Source organism: Adiantum capillus-veneris, chromosome 1 (genome assembly GCF_014529385.1).
Source record: "Adiantum capillus-veneris isolate H3 chromosome 1, ASM1452938v2, whole genome shotgun sequence".
Classification (NCBI taxonomy): Eukaryota; Viridiplantae; Streptophyta; class Polypodiopsida; order Polypodiales; family Pteridaceae; genus Adiantum; species Adiantum capillus-veneris.
Genome location: NC_140931.1, coordinates 42,062,727 through 42,075,195, shown reverse-complemented (window position 1 = coordinate 42,075,195; position 12,469 = coordinate 42,062,727). Strand labels below are relative to the sequence as shown.

Here is a 12,469-nt window from a genome sequence, read left to right as displayed (position 1 = left end):
TAGTATTCGAGAAAAACCAAACTATTTTCCCAAACATACAAAATTCCCTTTCTTGAATTTGCGAACAGGAAATTTTGAAAAACAGGTTATGAATTTTCTCAAATTTTTACACTATTTTTCTCTATTTTGGGGTGGAATTTCTCCTTTTCCACTTGCCCGGGCCTAGTGTTCGAGAGAAACCATCTTCCCAAACATACAAAATTCCCTTTCTTGAATTTGCGAACAGGAAATTTTGAAAAACAGGTTATTAATTTTCTCAAATTTTTACACTATTTTTCTCTATTTTGGGGTGGAATTTCTCCTTTTCCCCTTGCCTGCGCCTAGTGTTCGAGAGAAACCATCTTCCCAAACATACAAAATTCCCTTTCTTGAATTTGCGAAGAGGAAATTTTAAAAAACAAGTTATTTTTTGCTATTTTGGGGTGGAATTTCTCCGTTTTCCCTTGCCCTCAACATGTATTTTAGGAATTGAAAACAACACGATATTAAGCTGAGATAGATTTTTCCCAAAAACTGATACAAAATTCCCTTTCTTAAATTTGTGAAGAGGAAATTTTAAAAATTAGGTTATTTTTCTCTATTTTGGGGTAGAATTTCTCCTTTTCCCGTTGCCCCCAACATGCATTTTTTTCCAAACATACAAAATGCCTTTCCTTGAATTTGCCAAGAGTAAAATTTAGAAAATTAGGTTACTTTTTTAGGTCTTTACACTATTTTTCTCTATTTTGGGGCATACTTTCTCCTTTTCCCCTTGCGCTCAACTGGCATTTCGGAAATTGAAAACGGCACGATATTAAGCTGAGACACATTTTTCCCAAACACTGTGCGAGCATGAGGCCGCGCGATTGTCTTGACTAGTTACAATTTTTCTCTATTTTGGGGTGGAATTTCTCCTTTTCCCCTTGCCCTATGCCGTGCATCCTTGGGAATTCACTCACGAGAACTCTCTCTCTCTCTCTCTCTCTCTCTCTCTCTCTCTCTCTCTCTCTCTCTCTCTCTCTCCCGCCCGTTGTATGCCTGTGTGATCGTCGAGCTACATGGGGCACACACCGAAAACTTGCACACTTGTCTCATTAGTACCCTCTCTCTCTCTCTCTCTCTCTCTCTCTCTCTCTCTCTCTCTCTCTCTCTCTCTGTCTCCTCCTGTACGGGCCAAAAATGTGTCTCAGCTTAATATCATGCCAATTTCAAAAACTTCGGGGTACTTTGGGAATTAATGACAAAATATTGGGGGCAATTTTTGAAATTGGAAGGGTATTTTGAAATTTTCACAAATTAGAGTGTTATTTTGGTAAGTTTCCCATAATTTCTCTCTCTCTCTCTCTCTCTCTCTCTCTCTCTCTCTAGCGCGAGATGCCAGACTCCAGCAACAGCAGCCAGAGATGGCTCTCTCTCTCTCTCTCTCTCTCTGTGTGTGTGTGTGTGTGTGTGTGTGTGTGTGTGTGTGTGTGTGTTTAGCACGATGCCCCAAATGGCGTTCTCTCTCTCTCTCTCTCTCTCTCTCTCTCTCTCTCTCATGGGGCTTGGGCCCGGGGCCGGTTCTACCTGGTCAATGTCTACCCTCCAATTCATGCGACGGTGTCCTCAGAGGCACACACACACACATACGATGCCGCTGTCTTTTGGAACAATAGGGAGGGGCATTGGTAGGGACTAGCCGGATGCAGGAGGTGAGGCCACGTGGCAGGGGGGGAGCCGGAATTCCCTCCCCCATTATCCTTAGTATAGATAGATGTTATAGGTACTTGAAGCCTTTAGATGTTATGAACTATTAGCACTAAGGAGCCTAAGGTTTAATTGCTTGATCGCTTTCGCCAAGCAAGGTTTTAAGAAATGATTTCGATGGTGATGCACTTGTTGAAATACTATAAATGAATGGTGTATTATGATATGCTTCAACAATGGGGCTTGTGGTAAGTACCCCCCACATGCAAGGAGGTAATTCATCATGCAACGATTTGATCCTCCTTAGGCTCACACGCAGATACATATTTGTCATTTGAGGTGGGGGTGAACCTCAGGACTGTATACACATGCACATTTAAGAAGCTCGGTCATGGGATCGATGGCACGGAATTGGGGTGCAATCGGCGAGACGATTTGGATTGTCCGCGTGGCGGGGCCGGGCTCGTGGTAGGAGGTAAACCCGGGCGACGAATGGTGGGATGACGTGGCACCGGGCGGGTGACATGGCCTCAAGCAACGAGGTGCCACGTGGATAAAGGGGCAGGTGGGTGGCCGGGGCGGCTTTTCGTGCGCGGACAATGATTGTCAGTTAGGGCGCCGAAAGGGATTGCTTCATGCAAGGTGGGGTGGCAGGGTGGCGAGCAAGTTTCATATTTGAATTGGGGAAGGTCGTGCAACAAAGAAGGTGTAGGGGTGAGGATAAACCCGGGCTTCTGAACAGGGGGCGCAGGCGGGTGTTTTGTGTTGACAAAGATGCACGCCTCCGCCAGTGGAGGGGCAGCGGTTGGGGGGCCTTGGGGGTGGGATATGAATGGGTTGCTTTTGCAGCTACAAGGCAATGAGAGCTTTGGGGAGCTTGATGGTGCTTGGAACGAGTCAGAGGGGGGGGTGGTTGGCGCTTCGGATGATACTTTGCTTTTGATAGACAAACATACGGGCTATGATAGATTCTATCGAAAGTGGCCAAACGATTACCATAAGTGCTCTCAAAGCCCATGACAAGCGAGGTGTGCTAGACTTGAAAAAATGAGCAAGAATGAGGGATTCACTCCACGTAATAGTTGACCAAGGTGGATCTTCCCGTCTTGTTATTGGGAATGGAAAGTTGATTGCATGTATAGAAGATTGGGAAAGCATTGTTTCCGCATGCCACTCAAACGACCATTTATGCTTGCGGGCAACGATGGCATCCATTGCATGTACATGGTGCACAAGTATTAGACAGCATGGAATCCCACTTGCTTATGTGAAGGAGTTTTTGGACTTGTGTGTTTGTGCATCGTTTCCCGGGTTGGGGGAATTGGAGAGCCATGACACCACTTCCACAGAAAATTGCCCAGGTTTACAAGATAGACAAAAGAGTCCTGGCAAGGATGAAGGTGGTGTTGAGGAACATACAACGCCGATGGATGATATTCAAAATGTGATCAACGCTATTGCCATCAAGCACAAGGCTAGATTGGTAAAGCGGCAATCATGGTCGTCGAGGGGCTTCATTCAACTTGTGTGTCATCGCAATGGGGAGGCACGAAGAAAGGGCCACGATCATCGAAGACTGCGCACATCAAAGAAGTGTGGATGCCCGTTTACTATCGTCATTCAACGTGTCTATGATATAAAGGAAAGTGTAAGGATAAGGGTTCATGTTGGGCACAAAGGTCATGTGCCGGGATCACGTGAGGATCTTTATCACTTGCCTGCATCCTACTGTGAGGAAACGATGCATGGAAGATTTATTTGACGTTGGAACATGTCGCCATGTCGCAAAGATGAGTGTCTCCAAGGAGCTATTTCACTTCAATATGGCATTGCCGATAGAGCAAGTGTCACATAGATTCTTCATGATACCAAAGGAAATTCAAATGATGGCATATCAGCTCCGATCTGAAGGTAAATAAAGCCCTGAATGTCTCCTTGCTAGGATAATCATAGGTTTGTATGGAATTATCTGTCATGGTGCCTGGGTTTATTTTGGAGTGGTGCATGGGTTTATTTATTATTTTGCATGGGTTTATCTGTCGAATTCATTTAAGACTTGAGTTTAATTGACTTCTTTTGTTTAGGGATGCTAGGAAGCGATGATTGGTCTTCAATGTACCAGAAGGATCTAAAATTAAAAGAGCAAAACAAATTTCTCTATTGTCAACCCTACAACCCGGATGCCTTCGATGAGATGGAAAGGCCATTCATACTCATTATTCAGGATGATTGGATGCTCCGCATGTGCTTGCGTTTTTCAACAAACAATGCTTGGGCAATAGACTCCACATTCAAAACAAATTTTTTTGGGATGCCACTCTATGCATTCGTATTGCCAAATCAAAATGGAATTGGTTTACCCTTGTGGTTTATGTTGTGCACACATGATGTAGGAACATCTCAATAAAGCATTGCTTTGCAAGTGACACTGAGGCTTGTGTCTCCATAGAATGAACAACGTTAGCCCTCGAGCATTGGTGATTGACAAGTGTATCACTTCATTATTGGCCATCAATAAAGTTGTTCATGCTGATCAATCTTGTTGGGAGGTGGAAAAAGATGGGACAACTCAACAAGTTGCATGTATTGTCTTGCTATGTTGGTTCCATACCAAGAAAGCATGGTGGAGCACTTGCTTCCACAGGTTTGTAATATGGTTTTGTATATGTGTACGTGGGTTTATCTGCATGTCAGAGGTTTATCTCTTAGTGCTTGGGTTTATTTGTTAGTGCCTAGGTTTATCTGTCAGTGCCTGGGTTTATCTGTCAGTGCCTGGGTTTATCTGTCAATGCTTGGATTTATTTGTTGGTGCCTGGGTTTATCTCTCAATGCCTAGATTTATTTGTTGGTGCCTTGGTTTATCTGTCAGTGCCTTGGTTTTTCTGTGTGTGAGAGCTTATCTGTGTGGGCCTGGGATGATATGGGTGAACTATAGATTATCTCGTATATGTTTCTTGATATGCCTGCCCACTTCTTTTTGCAGGCTCCTAAGGAGATGAGTGAAACGCTATATGCATCAATGGAAAATCTAATGCAATGTGGTACAAAGGACAACTTCGAGGCTCGGTATGCCCAATTGTTGATAGAAGGTGAAGGCCACCCTAATATTGTAAGGTAAATCTGCAATGGTTGGGCCGCAAAGACATGCATCTGGTGACGAATGTGGACAAAATACGGTCGTTTATTTCCATGGGCATGTGGACACTACCAATTTGGCGGAGAGACTATGGCATTATGTGAAATACACGCTTCTACATGCAAGGATCAATCAATCGGCCTTGGATCTATTGCATGCCCTGGTGGGTGACTCCAACACTGGGACACGAATGAGTGGCATTGCTATTGAGTTCTTTCATCAGAAGCAAGAGATTGGTATAATATTTTCTTTTCATATTAATCAAAGCAAAGGCAATGGGTTTTTCTATGACTGCCTAGTAGGATAATTCGTTTGCATGAAGACTTGCATTTGTGCCTGGGTTTATAGTATGGTATAGGTTTATATGGTTGCCTGGGTTTATCTGTGTATGGATTTCTTATGAGGCTGATCACTGTATATTTTGTGTAGTTGACTCTGGAAAGCACAACATTTATGGAAATGATCGGCTGCAAACCACAAGACTTGCATGAGGTGAAGAAATCTTAAGGAGATATGCAAATGACCCATCGACGATTCAAGTTATCAATGAAGGTGCACTCTTATTTAAGGTCTTGAGCATGTCATCCACAGGGACATGGTATCAAGTTAGTATAGAGTCGGCATATTGTGACTGCCCAGATTGGTTTAGCAACTGCAAGCATCTGTATGGAATGCGACTCATCTTAAGGGACTTCTTTTCTCTAATGCCATATTCTACCCATCATTGACACAGCCCGAGAGCTAGTCATGGAGCACGATCCTGAACAGTTTGAGGATACTACCATCAATGTAGAGCTCACATGAGATGCACATGGGCAAGGGCCTCCTCCAACACAAGTTTTGACCCAATGCATTGACGAGGTAAAATCACTCTTGCACCACATTAAAGAGGGGATTCCATCATATAGTGACTCAAAGATCTTGTCATTGGTGGGGCAAGTGCGAGCAGCATATGTTGGACTCTTTGCTAAAAGAGCACCCATGGAGATTGATTTGCCAAAGAAGGGAAGTGTAACACAAGTACAGGCACATGTAACCGCCACTCGACTTGGGCATGGCCAACCTAGGCCAGAAGGAGTAAATATGCAAATCACGGTGCCCACATGGCGTGCTAGACAAACGGGTGCCTTGCGACATAAGCATCAAAGGGGCAGTAATGCAAATCACGGTGCCCACATGGCGTGCTAGACAAACGGGTGCCTTGCGACATAAGCATCAAAGGGGCCGTAAGCGAGTTCCGTTTGATTCACAAAGGCAGGTTTACTGTCATCATTGTTGCACAAAGACTTTCTTGGTGGAGGAGGGGGTCGATACATGCCACACTTGCAATGCATTGTTGCCTATGACTCCACGGCTAAGAGCTCAAGAAAAGCTAGGAGCATTGATAGGCCGACAAGCCTTGTTGTTTCATGGGTCTAATGATTATGAATGCCTTGTTACGTTCGTGGTATGTGGATCAAACAATGACGATGAGTGTTTGTTTGATCTGAAGTTGAATGATGGGGAAACCATGCATGGAGTATTGGCATAAGCTCATCAAATTGTACTTTTGTAAAATTGAGCAGTAAACATGTTCCTCTTGTCTTGTTGTTTTGCCCGGGTTTATCTGTATACCATGTTTGGTTATTTGTACTATTTTTGGACCTCTCAATCACCTACCATATCTTTTCACCTAAAGCTGAGCAGTGAACATCTTCCTCTTGTCTTGCTGTTTTGACCGGGTTTATCTGTATCCCATGTTTGGTTATTTGAACTATTTTTGGACCTCTCAAATCACCTACCATATCTTTTCACCTGAAACTCAACAGTAAACATCTGCCTCTTGTCTTGCTGTTTTGCCCGGGTTTATCTGTATCCCATGTTTGGTTATTTGTACTATTCTTGGACCTCTCAATCACCTACCATCTCTTTTCACCTCAATAAGGCAAGTTTGAAACTTATTATTATGGTGGTAAAGGAGTGGACTATTATTACTTTGTACAACTTGATAGGCTTTTTGTTTGTCTTCTTTCAATCAACCTTATACCTGTTTTGGGTTTTGCTCAACCTATCGGCACTACTTCTTGTCTTGTGATGGAGAATTTTGACTCATTACCTTCCCTAAAATAATTTTCAATACCTCTTCTTTATACACTTAATTCCATACCTATTTTAATTCACCATGGGCTACCTCTTTATGTGGCAGTTCATTCTCGATGCCCTCTTAGGATTGTATTTTTTGTGCAACTATTAGGTGTATAGTTTTTCTCAACTTTGATAGAGATTGCAGTGTCTATATAGTTAGATCTAAGTTATACAATAATAATTTTTTATGTTAATATTAGACTAAACACAGAGAGAGAGAGAGACAGAGAGAGAGAGAGAGAGAGAGAGAGAGAGAGAGAGAGAGAGAGAGAGAGAGAGAGAGACTATCAACATAGTTTAGTTGTAGAAATGTACGTGATGCAAGTGGAGAAGAGATTTGTCCTTCTAGTATGATTGTCTTATACTCTTGGCAGCATCTTCCTTTCCTCTTTCTACCATCATCATTGTGGATTTTCACTATGAGCACTAATACTACTACCACTACTAATAGCTTAGGCACAATGGCAATGTCAATGTTTTTTTTGAAACTTGTCCAAGGAAAACCAAATGCATGACTAACGCACCAAAACATAAAACACGATGAGGCCTCATAAAACATTCGATGAGTTTTCGTGTGTGTGTGTGTGTGTGTGTGTGAGAGAGAGAGAGAGAGAGAGAGAGAGAGATAGAGAGAGAGAGAGAGAGAGGCTTTCAAACCATATGGTGAATTTGCCATGACACCAAACAACACAACTTGAATGACAGCTTGCAAATACAACCACAAAATCTACGCACTTCACAAGCTTTCACATATACCATGGATGTCTACCCAAGGCACACTATTCAAACTATTAAGCAAATTAACTTCATAGCTTAAGCCAAGAGAGAGAGAAGGGAAAGCCAACACATTGCATGTTAAAGCTGATGAGTATGTGATGCAAGTTCATACAAAAAGCATTTTCTAAGTTTGCAGCACACTATACAAATAACATATAAACCATGAATGCAAACCACTATACAAATAACATGTCAACCCTGACAACATATCAACCCAGGAAATTTGTAAAACCTAGACTTATTTGATAACCGATAAAGTAAACCCGGTACACATATCAACCAAGGCAATCCATAAACCCAGACTTAATTTAACATGCGAACATGTAAACGTGGATAACATGTCAACCCAAAAAAATTGTAACACGGAATTGTTTTAACCACCTAGCATAAGCCGAGGAGAGAATGAAAAGTTCACATTCCATGTTAGAGTTGATAAGTATGTTAAAAAAAATCATACAAACGACATAGTCACTCAAAACAATCTCAAGCAAGGATGCTTGCAGGTGAAGATAAAATCTCTTGCGCCTCATCCTCGTCATTACTAACATCTTGGGCGCCATCCTCACTGTCCCCTTTGCCACTTCCACCGCCGTCATCCTCGTCATCAGTCCCATCATCCTCACCATCATCACCGCCACCACTTATGTCACCCCCACCATCGTCATCACCGCCACCACTTATGTCACTTCCACCACTTATGTCATCACCGCCACCACTTGTGTCACCCCCACCATTGTCATCATTGGCACCACTTATGTCACTCCCACCACTTATGTCATCACCGCCACCACTTATGTCACTCCCACCATCGTCATCATCGGCATCCCCATCGCTACCATAATCGAGATCATCATCCCCACTCCCATCCTGGTTAGATTCGTCATCCTCATCTCCATCGTCATCACTCCCTCCGCTACTCCCCCCGCTGCTTTTATCTCCTCACTACGAACAATCAAGGTCCCCACTTTGATCCGGTGCTGCAATAAAACATATTAATTTAAACTCAGACATAGCATAAACCCGGGCACTTACAAAAACACAAACCCGATTAAAATGGTAAAGTTGGCTTCAATGACCATAGAACTTACCCTAGATTCGTAGCCTTCCTCCACATGACTCTTGATATCCTTTTTCATTGCCTCTTCCTTTTGATTGATCATTTTCATGTGGTTGGCCACAAACTGCATGATAAAAGTATCTTTCTTCATGGCCATTTGAGCCTTGCGCGGAAGAACGTCCCAAGTGAGGGCTGCCCTATTCTTTGCTCTCTCCTCAATCCTCTTGCGATTTACTGCAAACTTTCGACTCACATCCTTAAAGTGTTGTTGGGCCCGTACCTGATCTCATATACTTGACTTGGGCATGTCGTTGTTGACACTCCCTCTAGGCTGCCCTCCGAGCCTTTGAGGGATGAAGACATCCAGCCCATGTACTTTCTTTAAGTGTTGAATCATCCGTGATCGCTTTTCCGTGAGAGTGTTCCGACTTGCACATGGTGGTTCAGCCCGACAAATCCTCACCAAATTACCCCCATTGATAACCTCAACATAAGGCGTCTACATCCAATATAATACAAAAGGAAAAGCAAGTCAGTGACAGATAAACCCGGGCAATAAAAAATACTAGACAAAGAGAGAGAGTTGCACACCATGCCGTGACAAATAAACCCGGGCAATAAGAATACTAGACAGAGAGGGTTGCACACCATGCTGTGACAGGTAAACCCAGGCAATAAGAATACTAGAGAGAGAGAGAGAGAGAGAGTTGCACACCATGCCGTGACAGATAAACCCGGGCAATAAGAATACTAGAGAGAGAGAGAGAGAGAGAGAGAGAGAGAGAGAGAGAGAGAGAGTTTCACACCATGCCGTGACAGATAAACCCGGGCAATAAGAATACTAGAGAGAGAGAGAGAGAGAGAGAGAGAGAGATGCACACCATGCCGTGACAGATAAACCTAGGGAGTTCTTACCACAGTTGTGGAGGTAGTACAACTTGCCCCTGATTGTTTTTCTCTCTTTACTTGAAGCTTGGGCTGCTTTGAAGAGCCGACAAGGGCAAGAGCCTTATCCGCCGGCCCTTCATCCTCTTGCCCCTTCTCCACATGATTTTTAGCCTTATTCTTCACACCATCCCTCTTTAGAGTAATCTTGACCTCCGGCACCTTCTCCAACTGCCCCTTGCCCGTGTGCCCTTTCACCTTGACCTAACCATTTTATCAAAGAAGAGGAAAACCATAAGATTAAAAAAAAACAATTCATCGGCTTCTTGCACAACACTTGAGGGGCTTACCTCATCAACAACAAGTTTCCGCTCGACGGGATCACGGACTTCCACCTCTTTCATCCTCTTCAACCTCTTCAGATTTTGTTGCTCGAGGATCGCCATACCTTCTTTCTCTTTCACATCGGCCTTGGCCTTTCTCTTGTTCACCTATGACAATGCACTCAGACAAAAACCTGGGTGCAAGGACCAAAAACACTTGCAAGGCACACTTTCATTGCAATAGTCTGCCTAGGGCCGTTTTTTGCATACCTGTGTCTTGGGTGGCTCGGAGCCTGTTGTGCCACTCAACTTCTTTGCTTGACCACTCTTTTGAACCTTCAAGGGACTTGATCCTTCAGGCACAATTATATCCTGCACACATTCCCACCCATGAACACCTTATAGCTGACACAATTTTCAAAACAATTGCACAACACCCGGGCACTGACAGATAAACCCGGGCACAGTTCTACGTGTTTAGTTTGTTGGTCCTCATTTGGAGCCTTAGGAGCCTTTGGAGACCCTGGTTGGGTGCCCACTGTGCCGCTCACCTCCTTTGACTGGCCGCTTTTTTGAGCCTTCAACGCGCCTGATCCTTTAACCAGATTCAAACCCTGCACATCTTAAACACCTAGGAGCACTTAACAGCTAGCAATACGCGGGCACTGGCAGATAAACCCAGGCATTTCTCCTACCTGTTTTGTTGGTTGGATCTTCTTTGGGGCCTTTGGGGCCTTTGGGGCCAAGGCCTTCTTCGAACTAGCATCTTGGCCTGGCTCCTAAGGTACATCCGATGACAGAGGAGCATCTTGACCCTCCACAAATCTTACATGTTTTGTTGGTTGGGCCTCCTTTGGGACCTTTGGGACCTTTGGGGCCTTTGAGGCCTTCTTCAAATTAGAGCCTTGGCCTTGCTCTCGAGGTACATCCGCCGACAAAGGAGCATCTTGGCCCGGTGGCATTGCAATCTTCAAAGGCGTTGCAATCTTTGGGGCCTTTGGAGCCTTCTTTGAAGCAACACCTTGGCACGGCAGGCGAGGTACATCCGCCGACAGAGGAGCATCAATCTTCAAAGGCGTTGCCCTCTTCAAAACCTGCACATGTGAACACTTAACAGCAGGCACAAATCTCCCTTAAACCACACAAATCTTTGGGCAATGACAGATAAGCCCGGGCATCTACAGGAAGATTCCTACCTGTTTTGTGCGTTGGATCTCCTTTGGGGCCTTTGGAGCTTTCTTCGAAACAGCACCTTGGCATGCCTCTCGAGGTACATCCACCGACAGAGGAGCATCTTGGCCCTGACGCGTTGCAATCTTCAAACCCTGCATACGTTGGAACAAGTAAACCCAAACGTCCACAGATAAACCCGAACATTCACAGATAAACCTGGGAACTATCTTACTTGTTCTGGCTGTTGGGCCTTTAAAGCCCCCTTCTTCCCTTCCTTGGTCACAGTAGCAGCAGGCTTGCATGGCTCCGGTTCTACAACTGCCAATGGAGGAACATCGTCATTGTTTGGTCCTTTCCCCGCTTTCTTCTTCCTTTCCCCGGTCACAGCAGCTGTCTTGACCGGCGAACGCTCCGGAACAACATCGGGCTGAGACACTGCAAGAAGGAGCTCCCCCCCCCCACCTCTTTGACCTCCTCAGGCGGCGTTGGCCCCGCCCTCAACCGCGTGGCTCTCATCGCAGGCGGCTTTTTGGCTCCCCCCCAGCCCTTCCAGCAGGCTTCTTTGGCGGAGGTGTAGAGTAGGCGCCCCTCCCTCCCTTCTTCGCCTTGCTTGCCATCTCTACGCAATCCTGGACAGAGCTCCCGCTTGCCCGCGATGCCCTTGAAACCCCCTGGACAGACCTGCGCGATGCCCTGAAACACCCCCTCAAACCCCAAAACAGAGATGGCAATGTTGAACGCACATCTTGCAAGCTGTACTACAAGGTGCAAAGTGAAAGCAACCCAGGCGACATGGCGGGACGACCTGCAGGCTCCCCTCACTGCCTAAGGTGAGGTGAGGTGACACACCCCACTTCAAAATCATGGCGGTGATCCCGTCGGATTTCCCCTCCCCCCCCCGTCATAATTAATGCCGACGTGGATCGTCCGTCGCCATTTCACCCCCATCCTAAGGCCACGTCAACCGCTCGACGCCACGTCATCCCGCCATTCGCCGCCCGAGTTTACCTCCTACCCCGAGCCCGGCCCCGCCACGCGAACAATTTAGATCGTCTCGCTGATCGCACCCCAGTTCCGCGTCGTCGATCCCATGAACGAGCTTCTTAAATGTGCATGTGTATATAGTCCTGAGGAGCGGCAACCATTTGCACGATTTTCAATGTCCTTGTTGAACATGATGAACAACAAAGTATTCCAGATTACGTGTTAGCATCATGCCCGCAGTGTTTACCTTATGAAAAAGATGCTAAAAAACAAACAAACAAAAACAAAGGATGCTACCCAAGGGATGCCTTTCTTTATAATATTTGGACTCTTGGGTGTACAACC

The 12,469-nt window shown here is 45.1% G+C and overlaps 2 pseudogenes; one reads left to right on the top strand and one right to left on the bottom strand.

The window, feature by feature from the left end:
- Window positions 1–2,439: 2,439 nt before the first annotated feature.
- On the top strand, window positions 2,440–3,427 carry LOC147464603 (uncharacterized; annotated as a pseudogene).
- Window positions 3,428–8,185: 4,758 nt separating this feature from the next.
- Window positions 8,186–12,005, bottom strand: LOC147464602 (uncharacterized; annotated as a pseudogene).
- Window positions 12,006–12,469: the final 464 nt, after the last annotated feature.